Raw genomic sequence first — 17,128 nt, 5'->3', positions numbered from 1 at the left:
GTAAGCGTACGTTTGGTTTAAGTATGTACAATTTTCTTAAAGTAAGCTGTTATGCTTTTATATTATTACTAGCGTATTGTTAGCTGTTTTTAACAAATATCAGCAACTAACTATTGAAACATCAACCACTTTACAGTGCGATTTATTACAGTGGTGGTTGTAATTAAAAAGAGGTTGTTTTAAAAAAATGTGCACAATGTTTAATGTTTGATATAAATGTAAAATAAGTTCCCCCACTCCAAAAAATTTTTTTAGGTGAAGTGTATTAAGATGTATGTTGTGCATATTTAGTTGTGAGTGTTTTAATGCTTTTTGAACAGTTTATTATTGTTATTCAGCGCTGCTGCTCTAGCTGCTTTGGATTTAAACATGACCCTGAGCTTCCTTAAGCTTAAGCAAGAAGTTAAGATAAAACTCACAACTTTTCTTCTTAACTATCCGACAGGTACGGAGGAAGTGCCTACTATTCTTAAGTCAGTACAAATAACGCCTACTCTTCTTAACTTTTTTTCGGATATCCACCTATTCCCTTCCCATTTCTAACCCTTTTTTCTTAAATGGTCAGAAAACTTCTTAAGTGCAGTTACGATGGATTTTCATCTTAACTTATGAAATTCTTAGCATGCGCAACGGATTTTCCTTCTTATCTCCCGTTTCTGGGCATGCGCAGAGAAAAATTTTGTAAGATCCACAATAAACGGTAGATCCGATCGCTAATGAATCAGGCCCGGAGAGTAGTTCCAATGAGGAAGTTGAATATACAGAAGAGAAGGGTGTGAACTGTAGACTCATAAACACAGCACATAGAAAAAAAGAACAAGTAACAGATACAACTATCTGAAAAACTACTCCAGTGCATAAAAAACATATATGGACAGAAGAGTCTCAGTCATGCACAGCCACAGAGTTATCAGGAAAAAGCTCCCAAATGTAGGCAGAGACCTGGGCAGGGATTGTTAATGTGCGTATTACGCCTTTGTGAACTGGAGCGGATGGAGTGATGTTGTCTAATACATAGAGTGTGGATTTGAGCTCACTGAGTCAAGAGCATCGGGTACGGTTGTTTATGCAGTGGGCAAAGATAACAGGCTCTGTATTTTCTTTGTTACACTTTGTTCGAGACTCCATAGAACAAGTGTATGATCAGCCATCTGATTTGGTCCCTAAAACCATGTGGGGAGAAAAAGGATCAGGAATGCAGTGATTACGAAAGATTGCTTGTGTGACTAGGTTGGAACACCTGCCAGGACTGCATAAAGCAGCACCTAGTGGGCAAAATTACATGTCAATAGAGACTAAGTGGACGGAAGCCCAATTTTTGCTCTTGTACAGAACAAATTATTTCACAACTGATACACACTGCTATGACACATTTAAAAGCTACAATATTGTTTTTTTCAGAATAGGAGTAATCACTGCATGCTTGAATCGTGATTGGCAGATACCAGTAGAGAGAGAGAGATTACAAATTTTGGTTTGAGGTGGAATGAACACAGGAGACAGAGACATATCAATTTGCTAGGGTATAGGATCAAGAGGACAGGAAGTAGAGTAGGAAAATAAGTAGAGAGTAGATATTTCCTCTTGATTTGTGATCATTTTTTGTCATAATTATGTGTCACAAATTTGCCACAATGTGCATGCCTGCATCTTACAACAGTATAGCTTTTTCTCCACACTTTTTGGACACTTGTAGCCCCATATCCTTGAAGAGGTAGATTTGGGGTGTTAATGTGCATGTGGAGTCCTGTAACAACCCCTTATGACTGCTGCCAATCCCTGAGGGGTGATACATGTATGCTCACCCATGGACTAGTCCAGGGACCCAGCTTGGGACAGGGAGAAAAAACAGAGTGGAGAGGTTGTTGTGTTGGAGAGTCCATGCGTTGGAGTTTTTGGCATCTGCTGGATTAGTACTCACTCATACTTCTTCAACGCATTACCCAGCGAGTCTGATAGCTGTGTGGGCCTGCTGGAGCTGGGATACTTTGTATTAAATTCCTACCATACTGGTAGAGGAGTCAAAAATTAGGTCAAATGGCCGGAGATACAAGTTTCCAAGAGATAACGTGACTGTAGTCCTCTGGGCTACAGGAGTAAGGGAGAGGGTGTATGTTAAACCCATCTGGCTTTTGTTTACTAATGTCTTTTTCTGGTGTATTACATAATAAAAAAAATACTGTTGTATTTGCTAACAGCTTTGTCTGGCTGACTGTTAAACCCCTAGAACATATTATCTATCCTTCTCTGTGGTAGGAAGGCACCCCTGAATGGCCAAGCAGGGTGTAGTGAGCATAATTGGGTCAGATAAACCTAATTGCATTGGAACAATATTTTCCACACATGGGAGACTTGTCATGCCTCTCCACAGTCAAATTGGGGTTTTGAGTTTAATACATCTGACTATAATTATATACCTCCATGCAATCATCACCAAAGGGATTGATTGTGTTATGAAATATTTCATAAGCAGCTATTTATGTTTCCATTATTTAATCTATTGCCAATTAAAATGTAATTTCCTATATGCATATTTCATAAATAAAACCTACATTATATAGCTATATCCCGACAAGTTTATACATAGGTTTAGATATCATTCTATTAAATGAATGGAAATTATAGGGAATAGTTGATACCAGAGACAGATACACCTATAGCCTTGGCGTGATTATCAAGTTTCCTGATGATTGGTTGATACTAGTTGATTTGTCCCACTCTGTAAACATTCGATTTGCCTTGACAAAGCACATAGCAATTACACGCAAGTCGCCGCGTACGTTGGGGATCTCATGTATTACATTTATGTGTCCAGGTGAATAAAACACTACTTTATGTTAGTGCTGACTAAACAATTGACTAAAATTTTCTATTACCATTGTGGGTTTACAATGCGGATTCGGTCCGCGAGGGATAGTGAGGATCTACTCTTGCAAAATCCAATCTCTGTGTAATCCATTGTACCTTTCAGGATATCCGTCATTGAATGTGGTATTTGTTTTGTGCTCGTAATTTCTTTTGGTATCTTTGTGGGTAATACTTTTCCTATACCCAGCTGCAGCTAATTCCTGGTTACTTTATTGCAATTGTTAGCGCCTGATCTATTTTCTATTGAATGTGGATACCCTGATGGAGTTAAACAATGTTAATGCAGTTCTGGTATGCGGCACAGTGTGAGAGGGTCGGCTGGTTTATCGTAACTACCTGCCACTCAGTGACTTGCTACTTATGGGGCATACCTGGTCTACCAAGCAGAGACTATTCTGGGTACTATTATTAGTAGACTCAGATTTACCATTAAAGAAAAAACAGAAAATAGCGATGTAGTTGACTATCTTCAATATTGAGAAACCAACACAGTGGAATCTGAATAAAATTATTTTATTAATATAAACACATAATAAAAGATTATATAAAAAATAATATTAAACAGTGAAATACAGTTTGCTGTAATTTTCATATAGTCCAACATATAATGATGCCACATATGATCTGACTAAATTCAAATAGTTGTGATTGTTTCTCTCTGCTAACTCTTACTAGCACTCTTATAAAGACCATATAAGAATGGGCAACAGTCAATGAAACCTCTGTGCTTATAGATAGAGATTTAAGTATAGCACCATCTCCTTAGATTTTCTATGAATAGATGTTAATAATAAATAATAATTTTGGAGCGCCTGGACATATAAATCTATAGCCAAAAAACAAATGGATATTATTTGTGCCTCAGCGTAGAAAAAAGTCTGTGATTAAATGTTCAGCAGCTATGATCAGCAATATATATATATATATATATATATATATATATATATATATGCGGCTCTTACCCAATGTTGTTATCATACGCAAAACGAACTCACTCACGGGACTGATGTAAAGACCTTCCTTGAGCAGATAAATATTAAGTTAGGGCTGTCCATCAGGGGTCCCGTGTAACCGCATTGAGCAACCGGATACGATCCCAGCAGTTTGACAGCAGCTGTTCTCTAATAAGCACATTCCATTGTCTGTCCCCTCCAATATTGCAGGGGAAGGTTCCTATTTGGGATTATGTTGCTTGGAAAAGGGTGTAATTGATAAATTAAGTTCTGGATCTTATCTTTGCGTTAATCAAAGCCAGAGTGATTGATATCCTGATGTGTTTCCTTACCAATAAGGTAACTTCTTTAGAGGAATATATGCAGTCTTAGTTCAGCAAACAATATGGTCACAGGGATTTACCATTAACTCTGTAAGTGAGTGAGCATAATCTATGGCTCCCTTATTGGGCTCTACAATTCATGTTCACTATTGGCCCAGTCTAATTTTAACTATTTTTTAAAAAGATTAAATTTGTGTAACCCAATCTAAGGTCTCACGGTTCCATGATTTTGTGATTCTGGAGCGTAACTGACAGCTCTTCATTCAGTAAATACCGAGGACCTTATCTCAGTTATAATTAACATACACTGATTTCTATTTTGAGGACATATCATACCATACTATTTAGATGAAGCCTATAACAACGAGATCATTCCCAAGTCCAGATTTTAATTCTCCACACTTTACACATTTTAATCATTTCGCTATAACACTAACATCATTGGGATAACATACGTCTATGTTTTACTGAAGAGGAATACCTGGTGCTTTTCAATCAAGTTACATTTAGATAACAGACTCTTTCGTGTTTGCGCACCACAATGTAACACTTGTTACCTACACTGATTTCTATTCTGAGGACATATTATAACATATTTTTTAGATAATACTAAAACAATGAGATGATTCCAGAGCCTAGTTTATTTTACCCACTACACTTTACACATTTTTAATAATTTTGCTAAAACACTGTCCTAATTGATTTCACATATGTCTGTGTTTATTGAAGAGGTATATGTGGTGCTTTTTACATCATTGTACATCTATAGTTGGGGCAGCTACCGCCCCAACTATACTAACTATAAATCTGCCCCCATATTTCAAATTTACCTCCCCTTCAATGCAACATGGTTTTTCCCAGGGGCAAGTTTATGCCTTTTTTGTGCTTTACTCTTCTTAATGACTTAAGCTCACTGTGTGGTCCAAGGTGCTCGCTAAACACATGTTAATTTGGGGCACACATATTACGTATTAATTTCGGAGGTACAATACAGGTCATTTGGGTAAAGGTAGGGTCATCATCCCTCCTGCGAGAAAGTCTGCCCATATTTCCTGTTGCTGTCTGTAAATTATAAGATCGCAGAGGGATGGTTGATACCTGGAGATGTGTCACCCCAACTGCATTTACTTTTGGTAGAACTTTTGAGGGACCCATTGAATTTATTGTTTTAGACCCTATAAAATATGAAACCCGGTCATTTAGGACTGTACTCATGGCCTTAGATGGGGCTTTCATAGTGGCAATAAAGCAATTAGAGAGATAGAAGATCGATGTGTACAAGAGATATATAACGCCCACTAGAAAGTGGGGTCTATAAGCCTCTGTAATTCAAGGATTAGCTGTTTGTCACTTTTAGTGATTGCATTAAGGGATTTTTCATTTTCTTTTCTCAGATAAAGGTTTGATTAGTTAGGTGCCTCTGAGGTTTTTTATTTTTTTTGTACCTTCATATGGTTTACCGCATCCACCCATCATTCATGACAGTGACACCGATTGCATAAGGTTCTTTTTATTTACAGATATGCACATGGTACAGATGCTGAAATGGGTGGTTGGGAATTTATTTGTGTTCTGGGCATCCAGGCACCAGGTGGCCCATGAGTGGTCATCCTTTGCCATCCCCAGTGAAATCTGTTGGTTGGCTAAGAGGGGTTTGTGCCAGCCAGATCTTATTTCCATGTTGGTATCAGCAGTTGAGAATTCGAGGATCTCCTAACATACTTATCAAACTTATCGTACATCTTGTAGGGAACAATTTAGGTAAATGCTAATTGTTAGAGTTGATTAAATTCAGGGAGGATTTTAGGGATATAAAGAATGGAAGGCCAGCATCTAACTTGCGCTGGTCTGATGTCATCCCCAGTATCTGCTGAACAGATTTCATGTACACATTAGGAGTCTACTGAAAAAACTTAATAGGGGAACTGGCTGTGTCATTAGGGCACTTGTGGGTATGGTAATTAAACATCCCTTGAATACGGTGGACCTGGCTCACATGTTTAGACTGGATGGGGTGCATTTTACGGATAAGGGGTTGTGGGTCTCCATAGAACAGATCTATTGAAAATTAAGGGGTTTGATTAGGTCATTTTGGTGGTGGGCTGTGTGTCTATTAGAGGACCACTATAATGCAGTAAAGCATTGTGGTCAGCGGCTAATACAAGGAGCTTTTGTTGAATGACTCAGGTCACTACCCCCTTCAAAGTAAACAGGGCTCTTGGTCCTTTTGTGTGGGGGACCCCATGACCTGTTTGGTGTGAGCATGTCATTGTGAGTCTAGAGAGTGTCTAGTTTCTCTGATGCCAGATTAATCGCTGGCCATTCAGTAAGGGATAACTTCCTTGGTTTAGTGGAATCCAGGGCTTTTGGCTATCCACTCGTTTGATTTAGTATTAGTCTGTTTAGCTGAAATCACATTTTAATTTCTCTGTCACTATTTAAATCTTAATTAAAACTGTATTCTTATTTCCAAATTTAAATTTATATTGGTGTCTGTGTCTTTACTTCATGAGCACAGTAATAATTATACGTGTTACAAAGAGGTTTATTGTGCAGTGGAAAGAAACATCATCATTAAACAGTTAAATCATGTAGAGGATAAGAAAAGGCAGCGTTTGGCATAAATACTGTATTATCTGATGGGATAGAAGGTGGAGGGACAAGTCAATTGAGTTCTGGAGCTGAATTATGTAACTTCCACAAATAAAGAAAAGGTGAGCTGGCAATAAGGTAATGTGAGTTCTTTTGGTAGCGTAAAGGTGAAGTGCAGTTTATATGTTTAATTTTTATGGTGTCAAAGAATGTCCGCAATTCTCTCAAGTTATAATGCAAAATAGTTGTGAAAAGCGTGCAAACAGATGGCTCCTCACACAGCTGAACCACTTAACATTTATTCATTTGTCAGGATGGATAAACAGTCCTCGCATTGTCTTCAGCAAACAAAATGAAACTGTCAAAGTCGTATAATTGGATGAACGAAAGTATATTGGTTTAATATTGGTTTGCCGTGCGTATTGCGAAGCGTACGCCACGTGTTACGTGACGTGGTGCGTTCGCACGGTAAAATACGCACGCACACACTCGCATTACAACAGTTAGTTATTTATATAATTTCATATTGGTTCTGTTACACTGTAATTCAGGAGCAGATAATATTCGGTTTATTATTAGTCTATATATATATATATAGAGATATATATATATATATATATATATATATATATATATATATATATATAGAGATATATATATATATGTTGATTATATGTACATTGTAGTGTTATTAAAGGTTTAGGTAATAGGAAAGGTGTCATGCCTGATATCATATTGAATCCCTAATCATCAGCAGCTGTCCGGTGCAGTCGGCGAAAAGATCGCACATTGCATACTTTAATTATTGATATTAGAGAGTAAACCTTTGTATGATACTGGCTATGAAAAGGAGCAGACCCCCTGGAGAGAAGACCCCCACCTTTGGATTCCTTAGATTGAATCAACCTATTACCTGTCTGGCCTGGACCCACCCAACGTCTGGACCTATAGAAACCATCTACGTCATCTCTATTGTTCACAATGAAACACTGACTGTATATATATTAGCTGCATCTCACTGGGGCCTCAGTCAGCTCTGACACAATATTCTATACAGAATATTGTCCATCGGGTCCCGTGGTTGCGCAGCGTGCGCAAGCGATTGCATTGGTATGTATTATTTTTTGGTATTGGCTGTGCTGTACTGTACTTTATCATAATATAATAATGTATTGAAATTGTTGACTATTTACATCTGTTTAAAATAAATCACTTTGTGCTTTGGACACACATACAATTGATTGGGCAATGCTTATTTTAAAACGATAGAATTACTTTAATAATTTGGGGGCTCGTGAGTTAGGAGTTACGTTACCGGCAGGTATGCAACGCTTACGATATTCGGTTCCTCAACAAAGGGTGGATTGACGGACGCGTCGCATAAAGCAGGAAAGAACGTAATGCGTCTAATACCTGTGGTTCACTGTGTGTTGCGAAACCGAATGTCCGTTGTTGCATAGACTGAAGGAACGCTAATTAGAATCTAGGGACAAGAAAGAAAAATGTTTCTTTTTATTGTCGTTTTACGTTTTAAAGTGTATTGCATTGCTGAGCGTATGTGTACTTCCTGCTGTGCGTACGCGAACTTCCGGTAGATTTGCCACGTGGTTGAACAATCGTTTTGATAGTTATTATATGCATAGTATAATTACTTGTGAAAGCCTCTGAGACATTATTATGGTTGTTGGGAACTTTCAATTTTCTGCGCAGAAAAGGTGCATAGTGTGCGATTTTGTAACGTAGATACACTGTTTATTGTTGAGGTGCTCAGTTGCTGTCTGACAAGGCGGATTTCCCAACTGAAGGACGGTATACAGGGCAGGTATACCGAATGCGAAAACGAAGTTTTCGCAAAAGCGCTACCAATAGATCGCAAGGTTTGCTAATAATTAGTATTGGTAGGCAGTGCGATCCGATCGCACCGTTAGTGCGAATTGGTGAAGCAGCTAGGAGGAATTATACTGGAAAGGCAGGTTGATTGTATCGACTTTGCCCTCCCAGCGATAATAAACTCAGCAGATTTTTTGGTTGAGCCAGGGTATCGAGGAGCTGATAGCCCTTGGGGCCCACAGTGATATTTCTGTATTAGGGATCCTCGCCTGGTGCGAGAAAAGCGAGTGAACGCGGCTAAAGGAAATACGTTCACCGAGCATTATAGATCTCTAGCGGTGAGTATAGCAACAGAGTTGAAATTATTTGGTGGAAAGAACAGAGCATTGCGGTGTGTCTGTATTTCACATTTGGCCAGAAGGAACAGAGCATTGCGGTGTGTCTGTGTTCCGGGTAGAAATTATATTGTTCAACATGGGTGCTAGGCATACGCTAGAGATTGCCAATTTACTGCCTAAGGAAGGTCTTATTGAGTCAGCGAGATTTCTCATGTGTGCAAAATATGGTGCATACGCAACTATGTATTGTGACACGTGGGTCGAAATGACCAAAGATTGTGATAGGCCTTTCCCAACAACAGGGAGTTTTAATGCAGAGGTGCTAAATACCGTAAAAGATAAAGTACGGTTGATTAAGTCAACGAAAGTGAGAAATGCACATAATCATTGTTTAAAATCGTGGAAAATGGAAGGTAACACGTGGCAGAGCAGCGAACGCACAGCGAAAGTGAGTGTAAGGAAAAACACGTGTTCAGCGGAAGTAAGCATACCGGAAACAAGCATTCCGGAAGTGTGCGTTGCAAAGCGTGGCGAACTGAGCGCAAACACGCCCCCGATAAATTCGGTCGGGGCGGGAAGTACAGCCAATACCAAAAATGTAAAAACTGTAACTAGTAGGTTGTATGTTGTTTTAAGTAACGTTAAAAGTAATGTTTCAGGAAAAAGAAGAGGAACGGTCCCACCAGCAGGGGCAGCTGCTGAAAGTGGTGAGAATAATGAAAAGGTTAACACGGGGGGAGACATCCATTGTACTGCAGCAGCAATTTCAGCAACTAGTTTTAGTGATTTGGTAGACTTACATCCTGTCTGCACAGCAGCAGTTCCCAATGGGAAAGCAGACAGGAATAGTGATGTTCCCTTAAAACATGTAGCAAAGCATGATCCATGCACTAGGTCTGAAACATTTTCAATTTTGTCTGATTTCCCTGATCCTAGGAAAGATTTGACCAAATGTCAGCAGTTTCTTAGATATTATGGTAATGTGTATGAGCCAACTAATAAAGATTGGCGAGTATTATTGAAGGCCTGTCTTCCTCTCAATACTGATATACAAAAGTTCATTAATGATTGTATGTTGGAGGAGGATGAATCCTTAACCGAGGATGATAATCAGGACAATATTAAACAAATAATCACACGGTTGGCCACATATTTCCCAGTGATAGTGGACTGGAGTAAAATTTTTAGTATCCAGCAAAAAGATAGTGAAAATGCAGCAGACTATTTTTGCAGAGCTTTGATAGCAATGGGCAAATATACTGGGGTACCAGACATAAAAGAAAATCCATATTACAGAGAGGTTGCTGTTAAAGTTCTAATGGATGGCCTCAGGGAAAACTTGAAAAGAAGGGTGCAAACTTCATTACCATACTGGAAAGGAACCACTGTAAGTGCTCTCAGGGAGTCAGCTATAGAACATGATAAAAGAATAAACAAACAGAAAGAGACACTAAGTGATAGGGTAATGGTGGTAAGTATCCCAGCACTAGAGGGACTGCACACACGACCACCAGAATACAACCCACATAACAGGAAACCCAGAATAGTGAGATGTTAGAATTGCAGAGAAGAAGGACACATTAGGAGAGATTGTAAAAAGGAAGAGAAACAACACGAGTTGAGGAAGTGTTTTCAAGGCAATAAAATAGGACACCTAGCAAAACATTGTGCAGACATGACAGGGACGTGCTGCTACTGCCATAAGAAGGGACACATGAGTAGGAACTGTGTAGAGAGAAGAATGGATACCTGGGTTGGAAATCACATAGACATCCACAAAGGAGGCGTACACTTCTCTCAGAGGTTCCCCTACAATTGATTGCACACTCTGTAACAACTAATATTCTGGGGGAGAAATATAGCCGACTCTAGAGTTAATCTGTGGTGAGCATTAAGGTGCAAAATGTAGAAAGAAACTTATTTTTTTTAAAAGTAATCTTTGTTGATTTTGTTTGTTCATTTATGTTGTGAAATGTTTGTTTTCCTAAATTGCTAGCCGACGGCAAAGAATAGAAATGTTTGTTTTGTTTGCTGTTTTAAGATAACTATCTTGGTTTTCTTCTCACAGGTAAAGGGGACACAAAAGGAGTATAGACTTAGTGATCAAAAGGGGAGATAGAGAAATAGAAGAATCACTCTTGAAAGACAAATTAACAATAGACAATTGGAACACTCTTTTGTTTTAGGCTGCAGTGACTCATGATAATTTGTTTGGCTGAGAATCATTATCCAACAATGAAGTATGTACATACTTTGCTCCAAAATATCGTTTTATGTATTTCAGAGAAAATATGAGTCACTAAGAGTAAATTTTTACATTTCTCTATCATAAGTTAGAAAAGTCAGTTGAAAAGGTATGTAGTCAATGAGATACCGAGTTCTTAATGAACAAATGACGGACGACACTGGATTGCACTGTTAAGACCCCCTAGTCAAGTATGGGGAGGGGTCATAGTTAGCAAATAGCTAAGGGGAACAGTGGAATGAATACAGCCATTTCCCCATAGAGTCAGAGTCCAATCTAGCTGTCATTTTGTTGTAAAAATCTCCCTTTCTACATGTATGTTTGTATTCAAACCTTTGTATTCCCATCATTCATTGCTTTCCTATTTCTCATTCTTTACATAAAGGCTAGTCTCTCCCCCTACCTCTCTCTCTCTATCTCTCTCTCCCTCTCTCTACCTCTCTCTCTCTACCCCTCTCTCTCTCTCTCTCTCTCTCTCTCTCTGCTCTGGTAGAGATAAAATCAGACACAGTCTCAACAATGGGGCTAAAACATATTTTATGTTTTTATATAAGACAAATTCAGAGATACACACACTAGATTGACATGAGTTACAGAAACAGTCAGGGGTTTTGTTTTCATGTGTATAGAAACTGCTGATTTTAAGCAGAAAGGTTCTGTTGTGGAAATACGATTCATGTGTTATAGATTGCATATCTGTTTTGTTTTTTTGTTTTGGCTCGTGCCTCCTGTACAAAAATGTGCCTTTATATGGATGCACAAAGGGTGGGCAGGACAGGAGGATAGAAGAATGCTAGAGGATAGGCATACAGATATGCATCTCTGTATAGAACATTGGAGTAGGATTTTTACCACAAGATACGACATAATGTGAAACCCTAGAAAATGTAGAATTTTCATGTTTTATATTTTTTCACTGTTAGACAGGCATGTACTGGATACTGTTATATTTGAAGAAAGTGTTATAGAGATAGACCCCTTTGCCTTTCCCACTTAGTCAAGTAGCTGAATATGAGGTACTGAGAATGACATGTGAGGTGGCAGAGGGAAAATCGATTGATATACATTGGTCTTCAGCATTTTTCTAGTCTAGGGGGCGATGTTGAGGTGACTGAGAAATCGTTTTATAGCAATACCAGCACATGATTAGGACACTACATAGAGGACTTTAGACAGTGACACAGTTACCAACTGAAGTAGCTGCTAGTAAGGTCCACACTTACACGCACAACCATACAGGGCTGTCACACCAGGGAGAACATAGCTGTCAAATAGACAACAGGGTTTTATGTGACAGCTAACAAATCTATGTTTTGTTTGTTTTTCGTTGTATTGTTTTAGTTTTAAAAAGGTGAACACACACACACATGCATGCATACACATATTGGTTAATATAGGAAGATTTGTGTTACCTGAGGGATAAACTGTCTGGAAGGTGAAGAGAGGTGGTGAGGAGTCTGGTGGACTCTGGAGAGATGGACAAGGTAGACCAATAGAGCCATCCCATATCCCTCCTGCTGATGGGTTTTCCTCCAGGTAAAACAAATACACGTCATCCAATTACCACCATGCAGGATCCTCAAGTATACACAGGTGTACCAATGAAATATGTCTGGGTAGAGGTGTATTGAAATGTGTCTAATGTATTACTGTGTCATACGCAAAGCTTTTGTTATTCAATGTGATAGTCCTAGAGTTATAATAGATGATAGGGGTATTCATGTTATTGATAATAGATGTATAATGTATGAGTAGTGGTAACAAATCACATACTTTCAGTTAGCCATAAACCAGTGTGAACATAAAGTAGTGGTACTCGGTAGAATGAATTGAATAGAATAAGAGTTGGAACTTGATTGAAGTGCCACTAGTCCTTTCCTGCTACCAAAAGATCACCCCTGGGCAGACTCCTAACCTGTCAGTTTTTGAAATGTTCTTGACCCCTCATGAGATGAGATTGTAACTGGGAGGCTAGGTTAGACCTTGAGAGAAGGTAAATAGTGAGACAGTAACCAAGAACGTCCAAAACACTGTTTCCTGAAAGGTCACACTAACCGTCAGGATGTTGGATCAGGAGAGTAAGTTGTGGAGCAGTAATTTCTTAAGCTTAGGTTATTTGCCAGACAGGTACCAGGTGTAGGCTACCAGCCTCACGGCTTCAAGGGTAGCAGAGACACACTGGTGCCCATACCACCCACTGCAGAGGGGCCAACACTCAGAGAAGGGTCCAATGGCACTCATGAGTTTGTACTAGAAGACCTCGAATGCAGTTAGTAGCACCTGAGCCAAAGGCTAAGACTGTTGTCCAGCATGAAGTTGTAGTTTTTCCTCTTTTGTGTTCTCTCATTTCACTCTCTTCTCAGGAAGGTTAATTCTTTTGATTATTAGCAGGTGACAGAGACTGGCTCAGGTAATGATAAGGAGGTATTGGGGAGGAAGAAGTTAGTAGCATAATCAGTCCGGCCAATTACTCTATTCAATTCAGGGGTAAAGGAAAATTTGGAAACCTTGGAGCTTGGAGAAAGTGCGAGGGGCTATTGTCTGAGTAGCATTACGTCCGTAAGTACGGCGACCCCATAGTTAAAAAAAAGAGACACACCCAGCGATGCCAGTCCAGTAATATTCGGACTTGAGCAGGCATCCTTGAGAATGATTATCATTCTTGGGAGGGTAAGGTTTTAGACCAAACAAAGTGCTGGGCGTGCTCACGCGTGCCTCAGTGATTATATCAAGTAGGATTAGTTCTCTTTCCACTAAATATTCTTGAGGTACCCGAACTATGGGTGGGAGGTCACTAGGGGAAAAAGTAGGACACCTAGGTCCCTTAGTCTGAAGTCTCCCAATGCTTTACAAGCCGATCACTGTTAAATCTGAGTATTGGGAGACTGGGAAGAACGAACAGACAATAGCCCGCCCACAAGTGTTGATAAAAAGAACTGGTGACATTATTAGATGTGTGTATATTAACGCAAGCTGAAGGAGATTGCATATGACATTATTGATAGACATAGGATGATGCTATTGATGAACATGAAGTGTTTAAATGTATTCTGAGCTTAAAGACATGCGTTGGACAGAAGAACCTGTTAAACTTGAAGAACTGTAGTAGAGAATTCTGTATAGCTAAAACACGTTCTACTGTACCATGTACCTTTCCAAATAATGTATTAAGTGTTTTATTGCACTCTTGAAGGGCATACAAAAGGTTATCTCCAAGCTCCAGAAGTGTACGGTTTATAGTAAAAGAAGAAGTCGTTTAGAGGATTAAGACTCTCTCTTATGATAACTTGTTTAGATCTACAAACAGCGTGGACATACACCAAGGGGGATTTGTATTACATAACAATGAAACGTGGTACTGAGATCCTGCTTATAACATCTATAAGGTGATAGTTTATTGTACTATCAAAGGGTGGACTGTTAAAGTCGTATAATTGGATGAACTAAAGTATATTGGTTTAATATTGGTTTGCCGTGCGTATTGCGAAGCATACGCCACGTGTTACGTGACGTGGTGCGTTCGCACGGTAAAATACGCACGCACACACTCGCATTACAACAGTTAGTTATTTATATAATTTCATATTGGTTCTGTTACACTGTAATTCAGGAGCAGATAGTATTCGGTTTATTATTAGTCTATATATATATATATATATATATATAGATATATATATATATATATATATATATATATATATATATATATATTGATTATATGTACATTGTAGTGTTATTAAAGGTTTAGGTAATAGGAAAGGTGTCATGCCTGATATCATATTGAAGCCCTAATCATCAGCAGCTGTCCGGTGCAGTCGGCGAAGAGATTGCACATTGCATACTTTAGTTATTGATATTAGAGAGTAAACCTTTGTATGATACTGGCTATGAAAAGGAGCAGACCCCCTGGAGAGAAGACCCCCACCTTTGGATTCCTTAGATTGAATCAACCTATTACCTGTCTGGCCTGGACCCACCCAACATCTGGACCTATAGAAACCATCTACGTCATCTCTATTGTTCACAATGAAACACTGACTGTATATATATTAGCTGCATCTCACTGGGGCCTCAGTCAGCTCTGACACAATATTCTATACAGAATATTGTCCATCGGGTCCCGTGGTTGCGCAGCGTGCGCAAGCGATTGCATTGGTATGTATTATTTTTTGGTATTGGCTGTGCTGTACTGTACTTTATCATAATATAATAATGTATTGAAATTGTTGACTATTTACATCTGTTTAAAATAAATCACTTTGTGCTTTGGACACACATACAATTGATTGGGCAATGCTTATTTTAAAACAATAGAATTACTTTAATAAAACTTTCACAGCACTAAACATAATCCAATAACCATCAACTCTGACTGTAACAGTTAGATCCCTAACTAGTCACTGGTCACTTTTTGGCACAGGGTCTCCCACACACAGTTCAAACCCTATCAGGCTTTTGTAATAGAAATTATTTTAACAAACATAAAAAATCATCTTGACATTATTTACATTTATATTTCCTTCAGACCCACTGCACTTACTTCTGCTTCCATTGTCAGACTAATATCTTATACCCCATTCATACTGCACCAAAATCCTGGGTTTTTGCCGGGGCGAGCTCAAACGACCCGGGTCTTGGTGCAGTATGAATGGTACAAGTCAAAAATCCCGGGTCTAAAAACCCGGGTCTTCAACCCAGAATTTATCGAGGGGTAATTCCCGGGTCGGACCAGGGTTGCCTGCACTATGAATGGTGCAACCCGGTTTTTTCAACCTGGGTTGCACAGAAAACAAGCTGATTGGCTGTCTGCCTGTCTCTGGAGGATGATGTCATCGGTGGGAGCCCGTGGAAGATTCGAGAAGGAGTTTAGGAGAAATGGTGGATGGTGGAGTGCAGATCAAGCTGAAGCAGAATCGGAGTTTGTTGGAGAAAATTGCTTTTATTTCACTGAAAAAGTGTGTATTAACAGCCACCCACTTTTGCATCATCTTTATGCGTCAAAAAACCAGTCACCTTTCAATGACATCACCATTTTTCAGCCAATGAAAACTGCTCTGGTGATGACTCCAACAAATTGCCAGGGCACAGACTTGTGCAGTATGAATGGGGTCAACCCGGGAAATTCCCGGGTCCGAGGTGCAGTATGAATGGTGTTTCTGAGCTGGGACGCTCCGAGCCCCGGCAAAAACCCGGCTTGAAAAACCCGGGATATTGCCGGGGCGGCAGTATGAAAGCGGTATTAGTTTCTCTCCTTTGAATGCAGCCATACTTTGGGCTTTTGAGAAAGGAGATTTTCCCTGAAATCTTCAGCAGTGTATTACACTGGCCAATCATAATTTGGTATTAACAGCAAAGTAATTTACTGCACCTGGTGTGGGTGAAGATAAACTTGACAGATATGATTCATACATGCTGTGTAAAATCACATGTCCACAGTGAACACTGTCAACATGTGACATGCAAAGTGTGCACTTTTAGATCAGATTACCCCAAATCCAATTTCATTAATGTGGATCTTGGTTCAGTGGATTATAGTGGACACATCATTGGAGCTGCCACAATTTCTGGCACAAATACATGAGCAGTCCAGATGGCAACATAATTGCTTTGCAGAACACGTATTCTCTGCATTTATAAACCCTCCAATCAGAATTGGCCAAAAAGGGAATAATCTCTGTCTTCTTTATTTATTTCCTTTTTTATCTAGGAGGGTGTTAATATCTATAAGTATATGGCACCTTGTTTACTAGGCTACATGTTATTGGTGTGTTTGGTCCAAAGCGGACAGAGGTTATTCCGTTTGAAGAACATTTATTCTCCGAATACACAAACCTTCCTCCTATCGTTCAGAATTGGCCAAAAAAGGGAATGATCTCTGTCTGCTTTGGACCACACACACCAATAAGTTGTAGCCTAGTAAATTGAATTATTTAATTTTTTTATTTAGTCTAAGAAAAATAAATCAGGAAATATTGAGGT

Source organism: Mixophyes fleayi, chromosome 3, assembly GCF_038048845.1.
Source record: "Mixophyes fleayi isolate aMixFle1 chromosome 3, aMixFle1.hap1, whole genome shotgun sequence".
Classification (NCBI taxonomy): Eukaryota; Metazoa; Chordata; class Amphibia; order Anura; family Limnodynastidae; genus Mixophyes; species Mixophyes fleayi.
This window is presented reverse-complemented; position numbering follows the sequence as displayed.